General features: G+C 42.0%; 1 protein-coding gene across 1 annotated transcript in view; it reads right to left on the bottom strand.

Annotated features, from left to right (window-relative positions):
- Positions 1 to 17,566, bottom strand: part of LOC118379261 (zinc finger protein 271-like) — a 36,163-nt gene extending 18,597 nt beyond the window's left edge. The window contains exon 1 of the mRNA XM_052503160.1: positions 17,104 to 17,566. The gene's annotated coding sequence lies outside the window, so the exon portion shown is untranslated. The remainder of the gene's footprint in view (positions 1 to 17,103) is intronic.
- Positions 17,567 to 17,966: the final 400 nt, after the last annotated feature.

The following is a 17,966-nucleotide window of genomic DNA, read 5'->3' as shown; positions in this document are numbered from 1 at the left end:
GTACATGTGTATATTAATACATACTGGTACATGTGTATATGAATACATACTGGTACATGTGTATTTTAATACATACTGGTACATGTGTATATTAATACATACTGGTACATGTGTATATTAATACATACTGGTACATGTGTATATTAATACATACTGGTACATGTGTATATTAATACATACTGGTACATGTGTGTATTGATACATACTGGTACATGTGTATATTAATACATACTGGTACATGTGTGTATTGATACATACTGGTACATGTGTATATTAATACATACTGGTACATGTGTATATTAATACATACTGGTACATGTGTATATTAATACATACTGGTACATGTGTATATTAATACATACTGGTACATGTGTGTATTGATACATACTGGTACATGTGTATATTAATACATACTGGTACATGTGTATATTAATACATACTGGTACATGTGTATATTAATACATACTGGTACATGTGTGTATTAATACATACTGGTACATGTGTGTATTGATACATACTGGTACATGTGTATATCCATTATGACTACAGGCCCTGACAATAAAGACTCGTTATGACTACAGGCCCTGATAATAAAGACTATGACTACAGGCCCTGACAAAGACTATGACTACAGGCCCTGACAATAAAGACTATGACTACAGGCCCTGACAATAAAGACTATGACTACAGGCCCTGACAATAAAGACTATGACGACAGGCCCTGACAATAAAGACTATGACTACAGGCCCTGACAATAAAGACTATGACTACAGGCCCTGACAATAAAGACTATGACTACAGGCCCTGACAATAAAGACTATGACTACAGGCCCTGACAATAAAGACTATGACTACAGGCCCTGACAATAAAGACTATGACTACAGGCCCTGACAATAAAGACTGACTACAGGCCCTGACAATAAAGACTGTGACTACAGGCCCTGACAATAAAGACTATGACTACAGGCCCTGACAATAAAGACTATGACTACAGGCCCTGACAATAAAGACTATGACTACAGGCCCTGACAATAAAGACTATGACTACAGGCCCTGACAATAAAGACTGACTACAGGCCCTGACAATAAAGACTGACTACAGGCCCTGACAATAAAGACTATGACTACAGGCCCTGACAATAAAGACTATGACTACAGGCCCTGACAATAAAGACTATGACTACAGGCCCTGACAATAAAGACTATGACTACAGGCCCTGACAATAAAGACTATGACTACAGGCCCTGACAATAAAGACTATGACTACAGGCCCTGACAATAAAGACTATGACGACAGGCCCTGACAATAAAGACTATGACTACAGGCCCTGACAATAAAGACTCGCTATGACTACAGGCCCTGACAATAAAGACTCGCTATGACTACAGGCCCTGACACCAACACTGCTATGACTACAGGCCCTGACAATAAAGACTATGACGAAAGGCCCTGACAATAAAGACTGACTACAGGCCCTGACAATAAAGACTGACTACAGGCCCTGACAATAAAGACTCGTTATGACTACAGGACCTGACAATAAAGAATATGACTACAGGCCCTGACAATAAAGACTTGCGTTATGACTACAGGACCTGACAATAAAGACTCATTATGACTACAGGCCCTGACAATAAAGACTATGACTACAGGCCCTGACAAAGAATATGACTACAGGCCCTGCCAACAAAGACTCGTTTGACTACAGGCCCTGCCAATAAAGACTACTGACAGGCCCTGACAATAAAGACTATGACTACAGGCCCTGACAATAAAGACTATGACTACAGGCCCTGACAATAAAGACTATGACTACAGGCCCTGACAATAAAGACTATGACTACAGGCCCTGACAATAAAGACTATGACTACAGGCCCTGACAATAAAGACTATGACTACAGGCCCTGACAATAAAGACTATGACTACAGGCCCTGACAATAAAGACTATGACTACAGGCCCTGACAATAAAGACTATGACGACAGGCCCTGACAATAAAGACTATGACTACAGGCCCTGACAAAGACTATGACTACAGGCCCTGACAATAAAGACTATGACTACAGGCCCTGACAATAAAGACTATGACTACAGGCCCTGACAATAAAGACTATGACTTTACAGGCCCTGACAATAAAGACTATGACTACAGGCCCTGACAATAAAGACTATGTTTTCTACAGGCCCTGACAATAAAGACTATGACCCTCAGGCCCTGACAATAAAGACTATGACTACAGGCCCTGACAATAAAGACTATGACTACAGGCCCTGACAATAAAGACTATGACTACAGGCCCTGACAATAAAGACTATGACTACAGGCCCTGACAATAAAGACTATGACTACAGGCCCTGACAATAAAGACTATGACTACAGGCCCTGACAATAAAGACTAAGACTACAGATATATATATATATTAAAAATATATATCATATATAAATAAACACACACATACACAGTACCAGTCAAAAGTTGACACCTACTCATTCAAGGGTTTCTTTATTTATACTATTTCTCATTGTAGAATAACAGGAAGACATCAAAACTATGAAATAACACATATGGAATCATGTAGTAACCAAAATAAGTCTTATACAAGTTAAAATATATTTCATATTTGAGATTCTTCAAAGGAGCCACCCTTTGCACACTCTAGGCATTCTCTCAACCAGCCTCATGAGGTAGTCACCTGGAATGCTTTTCAATTAACAGGTCCAAATTGGAGATTTTTCATTCCAACTGCCTTGTCTTTGTGAAACGGATGATCTCTGCATGGGTGGTTCCCACGTGAAGTATGGAGGAGGAGGTGTGATGGTGTGGGGGTGCTTTGCTGGTGACACTGTCAGTGATTTATTTAGAATTCAAGGCACACTTAACCAGCATGGCTACCACAGCATTCTGCAGTGATACACCTTCCCATCTGGTTTGCGCTTATTTGACCAAGGAGAGTGGAGTGCTGCATCAGATGACCTGGCCTCCACAATCATCTGACCTCATCTCAATTGAGATGGTTTGGGATGAGTTGGACCTTAGAGTGAAGGAATAGCAGCCAACAAGTGCTCAGCATATTTGGGAACTCCTTCCAAAATGTTGGAAAAGCATTCCAGGTGAAGCTGGTTGAGAGAATGCCAAGAGTGTGCAAAGCTGTCATCAAGGCAAAGGGTGGCTACTTTGAAGAATCTAAAATATAAAATATATTTTGATTTAAAAAAAACACTATTGATTCCATAGGTGTTGATGTCTTCACTGTTATTCTACAATGTAGAACACAGTAAAAATAAAGAAGAACACTGGAATGAGTAGGCGTGTCTATTATTTTACCCTAACCCTACCACTCCTCCCCTAATTGAAGTAAACTAATGGACAACGACACTTAGGCTTCCACTTCCAGCTTATACTATATACATTTAACAGACAGTATATTCTACATTAGTCATCTTGTTTTTTGTTCTACCCTTCAGCTCAACACATCTCTGAACACCATCCATTTTATTCTACATTAGTCATCTTGTTTTTTGTTCCATCCTTCAGCTCAACACATCTCTGAACACCATCCATTTTACAGACAGTATATTCTACATTAGTCATCTTGTTTTTTGTCCTACCCTTCAGCTCAACACATCTCTGAACACCATCCATTTTACAGACAGTATATTCTACATTAGTCATCTTGTTTTTGTCCTACCCTTCAGCTCAACACATCTCTCATAACACCATCCATTTTACAGACAGTATATTCTACATTAGTCATCTTGTTTTTGTCCTACCCTTCAGCTCAACACATCTCTGAACACCATCCATTTTACAGACAGTATATTCTACATTAGTCATCTTGTTTTTTGTCCTGACCCTTCAGCTCAACACATCTCTGAACACCATCCATTTTACAGACAGTATATTCTACATTAGTCATCTTGTTTTTGTCCTACCCTTCAGCTCAACACATCTCTGAACACCATCCATTTTACAGACAGTATATTCTACATTAGTCATCTTGTTTTTGTCCTACCCTTCAGCTCAACACATCTCTGAACACCATCCATTTTACAGACAGTATATTCTACATTAGTCATCTTGTTTTTGTCCTACCCTTCAGCTCAACACATCTCTGGCACCATCCATTTTACAGACAGTATATTCTACATTAGTCATCTTGTTTTTTGTTCTACCCTTCAGCTCAACACATCTCTGAACACCATCCATTTTACAGACAGTATATTCTACATTAGTCATCTTGTTTTTTTGTCCTACCCTTCAGCTCAACACATCTCTGAACACCATCCATTTTACAGACAGTATATTCTACATTAGTCATCTTGTTTTTTGTCCTACCCTTCAGCTCAACACATCTCTGAACACCATCCATTTTACAGACAGTATATTCTACATTAGTCATCTTGTTTTTTGTCCTACCCTTCAGCTCAACACATCTCTGAACACCATCCATTTTACAGACAGTATATTCTACATTAGTCATCTTGTTTTTTTGTCCTACCCTTCAGCTCAACACATCTCTGAACACCATCCATTTTACAGACAGTATATTCTACATTAGTCATCTTGTTTTTGTCCTACCCTTCAGCTCAACACATCTCTGAACACCATCCATTTTACAGACAGTATATTCTACATTAGTCATCTTGTTTTTTTGTCCTACCCTTCAGCTCAACACATCTCTGAACACCATCCATTTTACAGACAGTATATTCTACATTAGTCATCTTGTTTTTGTCCTACCCTTCAGCTCAACACATCTCTGAACACCATCCATTTTACAGACAGTATATTCTACATTAGTCATCTTGTTTTTTGTCCTACCCTTCAGCTCAACACATCTCTGAACACCATCCATTTTTACAGACAGTATATTCTACATTAGTCATCTTGTTTTTTGTCCTACCCTTCAGCTCAACACATCTCTGAACACCATCCATTTTACAGACAGTATATTCTACATTAGTCATCTTGTTTTTTGTCCTACCCTTCAGCTCAACACATCTCTGAACACCATCCATTTTACAGACAGTATATTCTACATTAGTCATCTTGTTTTTTGTCCTACCCTTCAGCTCAACACATCTCTGAACACCATCCATTTTACAGACAGTATATTCTACATTAGTCATCTTGTTTTTGTCCTACCCTTCAGCTCAACACATCTCTGAACACCATCCATTTTACAGACAGTATATTCTACATTAGTCATCTTGTTTTTGTCCTACCCTTCAGCTCAACACATCTCTGAACACCATCCATTTTACAGACAGTATATTCTACATTAGTCATCTTGTTTTTTGTCCTACCCTTCAGCTCAACACATCTCTGAACACTGGTACATCCATTTTACAGACAGTATATTCTACATTAGTCATCTTGTTTTTGTCTACCCTTCAGCTCAACACATCTCTGAACACCATCCATTTAACAGACAGTATATTCTACATTAGTCATCTTGTTTTTGTCCTACCCTTCAGCTCAACACATCTCTGAACACCATCCATTTTACAGACAGTATATTCTACATTAGTCATCTTGTTTTTTGTCCTACCCTTCAGCTCAACACATCTCTGAACACCATCCATTTTACAGACAGTATATTCTACATTAGTCATCTTGTTTTTTGTCCTACCCTTCAGCTCAACACATCTCTGAACACCATCCATTTTACAGACAGTATATTCTACATTAGTCATCTTGTTTTTTGTCCTACCCTTCAGCTCAACACATCTCTGAACACCATCCATTTTACAGACAGTATATTCTACATTAGTCATCTTGTTTTTTGTCCTACCCTTCAGCTCAACACATCTCTGAACACCATCCATTTTACAGACAGTATATTCTACATTAGTCATCTTGTTTTTTGTCCTACCCTTCAGCTCAACACATCTCTCAACACCATCCATGTTTTATTTCTATTTGCCATATATTTTTCAACTGTGTCGTTTCACAAAAGTTCTAAACCTTTCTCATAGTTACAGATCGTAAATTAAAGAAACATTTTTTGTGAAAAGTATTATTATATTATTAATTAATTGACTATGCCTTTTCAAATCACCCAGCAGTGATATTTGCAGAGTCAGCTCCAGGTAAATGTTGCCATTCTTCAGCCATTCCTGGACCTGCGACTCAAAACAAGCTTCATATGGACAGTACCAAAACAAATGATCTAATGATTTTGGCTAAATGGCATATATTATTATTATTATTATATTATTATTATATATTTTGTCTCCGTCTCAAATTCTGCAGGGCTGGGATGGTTGTATTTTTAATCATTTAGCAAACATTTCAAAAAAATCATTTTTGCTTTGTCATTATGGGATAGTTTGTGTAGATTGATGAGGGGAAATGGGTTTTTCTTCATACATTTTAAGGCTGTAACGTAACAAAATGTGGGAAAAGTCAAGGGGTCTGAATACTTGCCGAATGCACTGTAACATTCTATTGGTTGCAAGAATTTTGTATAATAATTTAGTTTTGAATCTAGCGTCGTTTTGCGTTTCAGTTCATAAACCATGTGCTCTGGAATCGTTGGACAGTAACGAATATCTAATAATAATATAATAATAATATATGCCATTTAGCCCCTGAACAGCTTTTATCCCGACTTACAGTCATGTGATACATTCTACGTATGGGTGGTTAAGGATCGAACCCACTACCCTGGCGTTACAAAAAAAAATGCTCTGGAATGAGCTACAGGACCATCTCTTCTTTTTATTTTCCAATCTATATGGCTGCGATCCATTTTTGGTCCTTAAATTAACCTCACTAGGGGCAGCATTCAGAATTTTGGATGAAAAGCATGCCCAAAGTAATCGGGTCCAGAAGCTAGGATATCCATAGAAATTGGTTGATTTGGATAGAAAACACTCTAAAGTTTCTAAAACTGTTAAAATAATGTCTGTGAGTATAACAGAACTGATATGACAGGCAAAAACCTGAGGAAAATCCATCCAGGAAGTGCCTTTATTTTGAAAAGCCAATTTTTCCATTGAAAGCCTATCCACCATACAAAGACTTATATATGCCATTTTAGCAGACGCTTTTATCCAAAGCGACTTACAGTCAGGGCTCCGGGCAGCCGGCGGAAATGGAGGAAAACTTTCCTGCGGACCTGGCATCCTTTCCTCCCTCCTCTCTACATTTTCCTCCTCTGTCTCTGCTGCTAAAGCCACTTTCTACCATTCTAAATTCCAAGCATCTGCCTCTAACCCTAGGAAGCTCTTTGCCACCTTCTCCTCCCTCCTGAATCCCCCCTCCTCCCTCTCTGCAGATGACTTCGTCAACCATTTTGAAAAGAAGACAGTCGACGACATCCGATCCTCGTTTGCTAAGTCAAACGACACAGCTGGTTCTGCTCACACTGCCTACCTATGCTCTGACCTCTTTCTCCCCTCTCTCTCCAGATGAAATCTTGCGTCTTGTGACGACAACAACCTGCCCGCTTGACCCTATCCCCTCCTCTCTTCTCCAGACCATTTCCGGAGACCTTCTCCCTTACCTCACCTCGCTCATCAACTCATCCCTGACCGCTGGCTACGTCCCTTCCGTCTTCAAGAGAGCGAGAGTTGCACCTTCTGAAAAAACCTACACTCGATCCCTCCGATGTCAACAACTACAGACCAGTATCCCTTCTCTCTTTTCTCTCCAAAACTCTTGAGCGTGCCGTCCTTGGCCAGCTCTGTATCTCTCTCAGAATGACCTTCTTGATCCAAATCAGTCAGGTTTCAAGACTAGTCATTCAACTGAGACTGCTCTTCTCTGTATCACGGAGCGCTCCGCACTGCTAAAGCTAACTCTCTCTCCTCTGCTCTCATCCTTCTAGACCTATCGGCTGCCTTCGATACTGTGAACCATCAGATCCTCCTCTCCGAGTTGGGCATCTCCGGCGCGACGCTTGCGTCCTACCTGACAGGTCGCTCCTACCAGGTGGCGTGGCGAGAATCTGTCTCCTCACCACACGCTCTCACCACTGGTGTCCCCCAGGGCTCTGTTCTAGGCCCTCTCTTATTCTCGCTATACACCAAGTCACTTGGCTCTGTCATAACCTCACATGGTCTCTCCTATCATTGCTATGCAGACGACACACAATTAATCTTCTCCTTTCCCCCTTCTGATGACCAGGTGGCGAATCGCATCTCTGCATGTCTGGCAGACATATCAGTGTGGATGACGGATCACCACCTCAAGCTGAACCTCAGCATGCCAGACTCCTCTTCCTCCCGGGAAGGACTGCCCGTTCCATGATCTCGCCATCACGGTTGACAACTCCATTGTGTCCTCCTCCCAGAGCGCTAAGAACCTTGGCGTGATCCTGGACAACACCCTGTCGTTCTCAACTAACATCAAGGCGGTGTCCCGTTCCTGTATTCATGCTCTACAACATCCGAGAGTGACCCTGCCTCACACAGGAGCGGCGCAGGTCCTAACAGGCACTTGTCATCTCCGTCTTGATTACTGCAATCGCTGTTGGCTGGGCTCCCTGCCTGTGCCATTAAACCCTACAACTCATCCAGAACGCCGCAGCCCGTCTGGTGTTCAACCTTCCCAAGTTCTCTCACGTCACCCCGCTCCTCCGCTCTCTCCACTGGCTTCCAGTTGAAGCTCGCATCCGCTACAAGACCATGGTGCTTGCCTACGGAGCTGTGAGGGAGACGGCACCTCAATACCTCAGGCTCTGATCAGGCCCTACACCCAAACAAGGGCACTGCGTTCATCCACCTCTGGCCTGCTCGCCTCCCTACCACTGAGGAAGTACAGTTCCCGCTCAGCCCAGTCAAAACTGTTGCTGTCTGGCCCCCAATGGTGGAACAAACTCCCTCACGACGCCAGGACAGCGGAGTCAATCAGCTTCCGGAGACACCTGAAACCCCACCTCTTCAAGGAATACCTAGGATAGGGTAAGTAATCCTTCTCACCCCCCTAGAAAGATTTAGATGCACTATTGTAAAGTGGCTGTTTCCACTGGATGTCATAAGGTGTATGCACCAATTGTTTCGCTCTGGATAAGAGCGTCTGCTAAATGACTTAAATGTAATGTAAATGTCATGTGTGCATACATTCTACGTATGGGTGGTCAATCGAACCCACTACCCTGGCGTTACAAGCGCCATGCTCTACCAACTGAGCTACAGAAGGACCCACCCTCTTGTATTTCACCACAGTTCACGATCCCTATGGCTTTCGCAACATGTGGCCAGTCTTTAGGCATTGTTTCAGGCTTTACTCTGAAAAATGAAGGAAAACAGCACTTTCAATGAGAGGACAGTGGAAATTTCCAGACACGAGTCAGCGCCTGACTGGGAGCCTTTCTTGTTTCTCCTTTTCTATTGACAAAGCTTTTGTCCGGATGAAATATGATCGATTATTCATGACAAAAACAACCTGAGGATTGATTTTAAACATCGTTTGATATGTTTCTATGAACTTTTATGGTACTTTTTAGATTTTTCATCTGCATGCTGTGACCACAGGTTTTCGGATATAAAGAGGGACTTGATCGAACAAAATTAACATTTATTGGGTAACAGGGGAGACTTGTGAGTGTAACTGTATGAAGATCATCAAAGGCAAGTGTTACATTTTATTGCTATTTCTGACTTTTGTTACTCGTCTACTTGGCTGGTTACTGGGCGCTGTTCTCAGATAAACGCATGGTTTGCTTTCGATAAAGCCTTTTGAAATCTGACACCGTGGTTGGATTAACAAGTTCATCTTTAAACTGATGTATAACACCTGTATGTTTCATGAATTTTTATAACGAGTATTTCTGTTTTTGAATTTGGCGCTCTGCAATTTCACTGGATGTTGGCCAGGTGGGACGGTAGTGTCCCACACCCCCTAGAGGGTTTAACTGGTATACTTCATTTTCCACAAATTTCTTTAACCGATGGTTGTGTTCATTTAAACCTGCAAGAGGAAAACTAACTTTTCATGACCACATGGTGCCATCTTTAGTGTTAATGATAATGTTTTAAAAACATTTATGCACAAAAAGTGCTGCTAATTGTATATGTTGTTTGTTGGTTTTCAGTATAAAACTTGATGAAATGATTTACTGATACTGATAATACTGACAACACTGATAACGCGATAACTGCTAATACTGACAACCCTGATAACCGCGATAACACTGCTAATACTGACAATCTGATAACACTGGGATAACTGACAATCCTGATAACACGATAACACTGCTAATACTGACAATCCTGATAACCCGATAATACTGACAATCCTGATAACCGCGATAACACTGCTATACTGACAATCCTGATAACCGTCAACCCGATAATACTGACAATCCTGATAACTGATAACACTGATAATACCGACAATCCTGATAACTGTGATAACACTGATGCCACCGACCCGATAACACCGACAACACAGATAACACCCGATAACTGCGATACTGATAACACTGATAACACTGATAACCCCGATAACTGATAACGGCGATAACTGTCAACCCGATAACACTGACAACTGTGATAACACTGACAACCCTGATAACACTGATAACTGACAATCCTGATAACACTGACAATCCTGATGACATTTTCATAACATTTAATCTCTAACTGCATGTGTGACAAACTCCACCAGTCCCATGTATATCATGATTTACAAAGATTATACCTTTTCAAAAAATAATATATATTTTATTTAATGAATTAGTATATTTCAGTTGAACCATAATATTTGTTCTGTTATTTCTGGTGGATTAAATTGAAATTGCAACTAACATTCTATGGCTTGTTTTGAAAAAAAATGGATATATTTCGTGATTTAATTTTAATATAACTGGAAGTACACCAAACATCTTAGTTTTGCACGACTAAGATCTCACTCAACAAAACGTCAATTTATGACAGATTTCTTGAGTCATCTCTGATTAATTTGGACTATTTTGAGTCCAACTGTATATTACTGACGGCGTCACAAAATGGACAAACAGTACTATTGCCGCTTTTTCTCGTTTTCCAAGGTTAGGTCTTTTAAAGGGAGTATGCGAGTTGTTTGGTTAGCCGAGCTGAGCTAGGCGCCAGCCGAATCAACATCCTGGCGCATTAATAAGCCGCCTGTTTTTTGCAGACAAGGCCTATGGGTGATCATACCTCTAGGAACTGATCCTGGTAACCTGTGGAATAATTCTATTACATTAAGATTTGAATGTGGAAAAGATGATCCTAGAGCAGCGCTGCCTTTCCTTCCATCCTATCAGTATCAACACCTCACAACATCCTGCATGGTGGAGGAGAAATGCATGTTCCATTCTAAGTATCAACACACGCCTCACAATCCATGGTGTGATAGAAATGCATGTTCCATTCTATCATTATCAACACTGACTCAACACCTCTCACTTAGCGAGGATCCTCTCTGCATGGTGGAGGGCCATGTTCCATTCTATCAGTAAACACACGCCTCATTAGCGAGGATCCTCTCTGCATGGTGGAGGAGAAATGCATGTTCCATTCTATCATTATCAACACACGACTCACTTTGCAGACAATGGTGTTGAGGAAATGCATGTTCCATCCTATCAGTATCAACACACGCCTCACTTAGAGAGGATCCTCTCTGCATGGTGGAGGAGAAATGCATGTTCCATTCTATCAACACTATCAACACACGACTCACTTAGAGAATAGGGGAAATTGTTCCATCCTATCATTATCAACACACGCCTCATTTGAGGGATCCTCTGCATGGTGGAGGAGAAATGCATGTTCCATTCTATCATTATCAACACACGCCTCACTTAGAGAGGATCCTCTCTGCATGGTGGAGGAGAAATGCATGTTCCATTCTATCATTATCAACACACGCCTCACTTAGTATCCTCTCTGCATGGTGTGGAGGAGAAATGCATGTTCCATTCTATCAGTATCAACACCTCACTTAGAGAGGATCCTCTTGCATGGTGGAGGAGAAATGCATGTTCCATTCTATCATTATCAACACATTTGCCTCACTTAGAGGATCCTCTCTGCATGGTGTGGAGGAGAAATTGCATGTTCCATTCTATCAGTATCAACAACTGGAGAGATCCTCTCTGCATGGTGGAGGAGAAATGCATGTTCCATCATCAGTATCAACACCTCACTTAGAAGGATCCTCTCTGCATGGTGGAGGAAATGCATGTTCCATCTATCATGGTCACTTAGAAGGATCCTCTGCATGGTGGAGGAAATGCATGTTCCATTCTATCAGTATCAACACACGCCTCACTTAGAGGGATCCTCTCTGCATGGTGTTGAGGGAAATGCATGTTCCATTCTATCAGTATCAACACACGCCTCACTTAGCGAGGATCCTCTCTGCATGGTGGAGGGAAATGCATGTTCCATTCTATCAGTATCAACACCTCACTTAGAGAGGATCCTCTTGCATGGTGGAGGAGTTGTTTGTTCCATTCTATCAGTATCAACACACGCCTCACTTAGAGAGGATCCTCTCTGCATGGTGGAGGAGAAATGCATGTTCCATTCTATCAGTATCAACACCTCACTTAGAGGATCCTCTCTGCATGGTGGAGGAGAAATGCATGTTCCATTCTATCAGTATCAGATCAACACCTCACTTAGAGAGGATCCTCTCTGCATGGTGGAGGAGAAATGCATGTTCCATTCTATCAGTATCAACACCTCACTTAGAGGATCTCACTGGTGTGGAGGAGAAATGCATGTTCCATCCATCAGTATCAAGCCGCCTCACTTAAGGCCTCTCTGCATGGTGTGGATGCATATTCCATCCTATCAGTATCAACACCTCACTTAGAGGATCCTCTCTGCATGGTGTGGAGAGAAATGCATGTTCCATTCTATCAGTATCAACACCTCACTTAGAGGGATCCTCTCTGCATGGTGTGGAGAAATGCATGTTCCATCCTATCAGTATCAACACCTCACTTAGCGAGGATCCTCTCTGCATGGTGGAGGAAATGCATGTTCCATTCTATCAGTATCAACACACGCCTCACTTAGAGAGGATCCTCTCTGCATGGTGTTGAGGAGAAATGCATGTTCCATTCTATCATATCAACACCTCATCAGTATGGAGGGACATGTTCCATTCTATCAGTATCAACACACGACTCACTTAGAGAGGATCCTCTCTGCATGGTGTTGAGGAGAAATGCATGTTCCATCCTATCAGTATCAACACACGACTCACTTAGAGAGGATCCTCTCTGCATGGTGGAGGAGAAATGCATGTTCCATTCTATCAGTATCAACACACGCCTCACTTAGAGAGGATCCTCTCTGCATGGTGTTGAGGAGAAATGCATGTTCCATCCTATCAGTATCAACACACGACTCACTTAGAGAGGATCCTCTCTGCATGGTGGAGGAGAAATGCATGTTCCATTCTATCAGTATCAACACACGACTCACTTAGAGAGGATCCTCTCTGCATGATGTTGAGGGGAAATGCGTGTGACACCTTCAGCCGTTAGGATCGATGCATCATTAAAAACACTCGTAAGACGGGGTGTGGCCAAGTAGCCACGCAAACGAAAATCGTAACGATATGGGCAATTATGATTTGATTCTTTTTTTGTAATTATCCGCGCTTTCATGTCAATTAGTCAGGTACTACGGGGTCTAAATCAGTGGTCCCGAAACGGTTGATTTATTTAAGTTGTAACGCACAAGGTGAAATGTAGAAATTGGGTAGTTCATCATCAGTTTCTAGGCCGTCATTGTAAATAAGAATTTGTTCTTAACTGACTTGCCTAGTTAAATAGAAGGTTAACTCAAAGTATATATATATATATATATTTTTTTATATTTTTTTTATTCATCAGTTCCTGTTGTCATGTTAGTCATTGCAGATCTTAGAGATATTTATAACAGGTCTGAAATGTCCAGATCAACTAATTCAGATCAACTAATGTTTTTTAGCTTGTTCTTTTTTAGCACATAGATTTTGTTTCATGTTTGAGTCACTCAGATCTCAAAATAAACATTATACATTGTGTATAGAATTGCAAGAAAACATGCTTCAAAAATTGCTACATTTTCTCTGCACCTCATGACAAAATGTGTAGAATTGCAGGGAATAAGTTTTTAAACCTGCCAAAACAGTTTGTGTCATGAACAGTGCTTGTGCCCATAGAAATAGACCTGGGAGAGCAGAAGGGGCGGGCTGTTGGTCCTGCTGCTCTGATTGGATAAAGAAATAGACCTGGGAGAGCAGAAGGGTGGGCTGTTGGTCCTGCTGCTCTGATTGGATAAAGAAATAGACCTGGGAGAGCAGAAGGGCGGGCTGTTGGTCCTGCTGCTCTGATTGGATAAAGAAATAGACCTGGGAGAACAGAAGGGTGGGCTGTTGGTCCTGCTGCTCTGATTGGATAAAGAAATAGACCTGGGAGAACAGAAGGGTGGGCTGTTGGTCCTGCTGCTCTGATTGGATAAAGAAATAGACCTGGGAGAACAGAAGGGTGGGCTGTTGGTCCTGCTGCTCTGATTGGATAAAGAAATAGACCTGGGAGAACAGAAGGGCGGGCTGTTGGTCCTGCTGCTCTGATTGGATAAAGAAATAGACCTGGGAGAACAGAAGGGTGGGCTGTTGGTGCTGCTGCTCCGATTGGATAAAGAAATAGACCTGGGAGAACAGAAGGGCGGGCTGTTGGTCCTGCTTCTCTGATTGAATAAAGAAATAGACCTGGGAGAACAGAAGGGTGGGCTGTTGGTCCTGCTGCTCCGATTGGATAAAGAAATAGACCTGGGAGAACAGAAGGGCGGGCTGTTGGTCCTGCTGCTCTGATTGAATAAAGAAATAGACCTGGGAGAACAGAAGGGTGGGCTGTTGGTGCTGCTGCTCTGATTGGATAAAGAAATAGACCTGCGAAAATAGAAGGGCGGGCTGTTGGTGCTGCTGCTCCGATTGGATAAAGAAATAGACCTGGGAGAACAGAAGGGCGGGCTGTTGGTCCTGCTGCTCTGATTGGATAAAGAAATAGACCTGGGAGAACAGAAGGGTGGGCTGTTGGTCCTGCTGCTCTGATTGGATAAAGAAATAGACCTGGGAGAACAGAAGGGCGGGCTGTTGGTCCTGCTTCTCTGATTGAATAAAGAAATAGACCTGGGAGAACAGAAGGGCGGGCTGTTGGTCCTGCTGCTCTGATTGGATAAAGAAATAGACCTGGGAGAACAGAAGGGCGGGCTGTTGGTCCTGCTGCTCTGATTGGATAAAGAAATAGACCTGGGAGAACAGAAAGGCGGGCTGTTAGTCCTGCTGCTCTGATTGGATAAAGAAATAGACCTGGGAGAACAGAAGGGTGGGCTGTTGGTCCTGCTGCTCTGATTGGATAAAGATGCTTCTACATCTGCATTGCTTGCTGTTTGGATTAGTCAATTAGTAAATTATACACCCTTTCAGGTTGTTTACCAACTCATAGAAGTAGTCGTAAATTGACTACTTCAAAATGGAGATGGCCTCAATGGTGCTGCCCGTGCGCTCAGAGACGCCTTAATGAGGTACAACGCTGCGATCTTAATAAGACATCTCTATTCTCCCAACCAATCAGAGACCGGTTAGATCTGGTTCAGGGCACCGGAGCGGAACTCCACGACGTCCGGTCTCTGCTCTGTTCTTCAGAAACTTCCTTCACCATGGAGTTGAGTAACTTAGCTAGGTCTGTAGACCCAACCAATCAGAGAGGTAGCCTAGTGGTTAGAGCTTTGGGCCAGTAACCATGGAGTTGAGTAACCTAGCTAGGTCTGGGAGACGTCTGTAGACCCAACCAACCATACAATCTAGTGGTTAGAGCTTTGGGCCAGTAAACCATGGAGTTGAGTTGAGTAACCTAGCTAGGTCTGTAGACCAACCATACAATCTAGTGGTTAGAGCTTTGGGCCAGTAAACCATGGAGTTGAGTTGAGTAACCTAGCTAGGTCTGGGAGACATCTGTAAACCCAACCAACATACATACCATCTAGTGGTTAGAGCTTTGGGCCAGTAACCATGGAGTTGAGTAACCTAGCTAGGTCTGTAGACCCAACCAACAGAAATAACACGCCATTCCACTAGTGCTGAGCAATTTGCCAAAATAACTGCTATTCTAATTGACCAACGTTTCATTTCTTCCTGTGAGCTCAATGCGCACACTGCAGTTTCTCTAGAGATACACCAGATCCAGCCTGAACTGTGAGATGTAGTAGGGAGTTGTCGTTTCCAACAAGCTAATATTCCACATAATTACCACGTTTAATGCGCTAAACTAACTACAATGACCATAATCTAATGTGCATTTATTCGTCTGGTCTGTGTCTCTTTTATGCCTGCTACAGCATGATGAGAGGTATCTCTACCTGAAAATACATGATCTAAGTGATTGATAGTTGCATGGAGAGGCAGGTAGCCTAGTGGTTAGAGCTTTGGGCCAGTAACCGAAAGGCTGCTGAATCAAATCCCTGAGTTGACAAGGTCGTTCTGCCCCTGACATGGTGGATGTTGAGTAAGGCAGCCCTCCACACCTCTCTGATTCAGAGGGGTTGGGTTAAATGTATTAGACACATTTCAGTTAAAGTATTCAGTTGTACAACTGACGAGGTATCCCAATTTCCCCAATCAGCAGTCATAAAAGTATGCCTTCTTTACTTTAAAGAACTACAAAATAGTGATTGTCAGGCAGCAGCTGAGATGACTTGGCATGAAATGAAAGTCATAAAATAAAACAAATGTAAGACACACAACTGACATATTTCAGAGTAAATTAATGGTTAATATGTGAAACGCAGTAACTGTCATCACTACCATCATGGGAGTTTTATTAATAGTTGTATCCTGTGCATTCAACCCCAATAATCGAAACAGAAAATAGTTTATTTTTCTGAATCGAACCGACTTCAAAAATAACTAATCGCTCAGCGGGAATGGACAAGTATGTCGGGAGAAGAGTGGAGAATGTTAAAGGCTAGCTACTATTCTGCCGACGTGTACTTGGTTTACACAAGATCAATCCCCGCTACTGATAGCTAACGCTAGTTATCTCCATCCAGCCACTACCCATTGTGCTAACACCAATCCGATACTATAGAGAACGTTTCGTCAACCAAAGTCGTGGTTCTCACCTCCTCCATCTTGAATCCTTCAGGAATTGTTGAAGCAGCTAAATGCTGAAGCGGGAAATGAATTTCTGAAATCGTCCACGTCCTTTCTCTGAAATGTTCACCACGAGGTCACGTTAGCTAGTTAGCTAGCGAATTAAAACAGCCTCGCTACTAGTAGCACTTGCCATTACAATTTGACAAAGGTTAGCTAGCTAGGCTAACGGCAGCCAGGAAGCTAGCTAACTGCTTTGCTAAACCCGATTACAAAACTATAAAAATAGTAGTTGGAAATATTGCCTGCTCCGTGTTTACAGTTAAAGTTTGGCAACGTCACAGCATATTTTTCAACCGTATCATTGTGATATTTGACGAATTTCCAACAAATTTACGTGGACAGCTAATCCAGACTGCTGGCTAGCTACATCAGCGTATTTCTGCTTCCGGTCTAACTTCCGGTCCGGATTAGCTTCTACTGTGGACTCCGCTATACCGCCACCACCAGTTCAGGAGCACATTTGCAGTGGTGTTTCACAACATTTATATTTTCATTTCTTAATCCAAGTAATGTTATTTGAATAATACTGAGTTGACTGTTATTGATATTTCATATGCCGATCTCCTGAAACATCACCTAAATGTGTAATAGACAGAGTGGAAGAGAAGTCCAGGGGCGACATGACTCAGGCTGCTTCCCTGATTTGACCTCTACAAGATTAGCAGCAGATTCCATCACCGTCATCTACCATCCTCTGACCACTCCCTCCGCTCAAACCATGAACTGACCCGCTCCTCTTCGGAGGATGCAGCGTTCAAAGACTTGGCCTCTATTCGTCGACCTGTCATGATATATTGCTTGTCATTTTTGTTGTTGCAGGGTAGCCTAG

Source organism: Oncorhynchus keta, unplaced genomic scaffold, assembly GCF_023373465.1.
Source record: "Oncorhynchus keta strain PuntledgeMale-10-30-2019 unplaced genomic scaffold, Oket_V2 Un_contig_16860_pilon_pilon, whole genome shotgun sequence".
Taxonomy (NCBI): Eukaryota; Metazoa; Chordata; class Actinopteri; order Salmoniformes; family Salmonidae; genus Oncorhynchus; species Oncorhynchus keta.
Note: the sequence above shows the minus strand (reverse complement) of the source record. Positions and strands in the feature narration are given on the sequence as shown.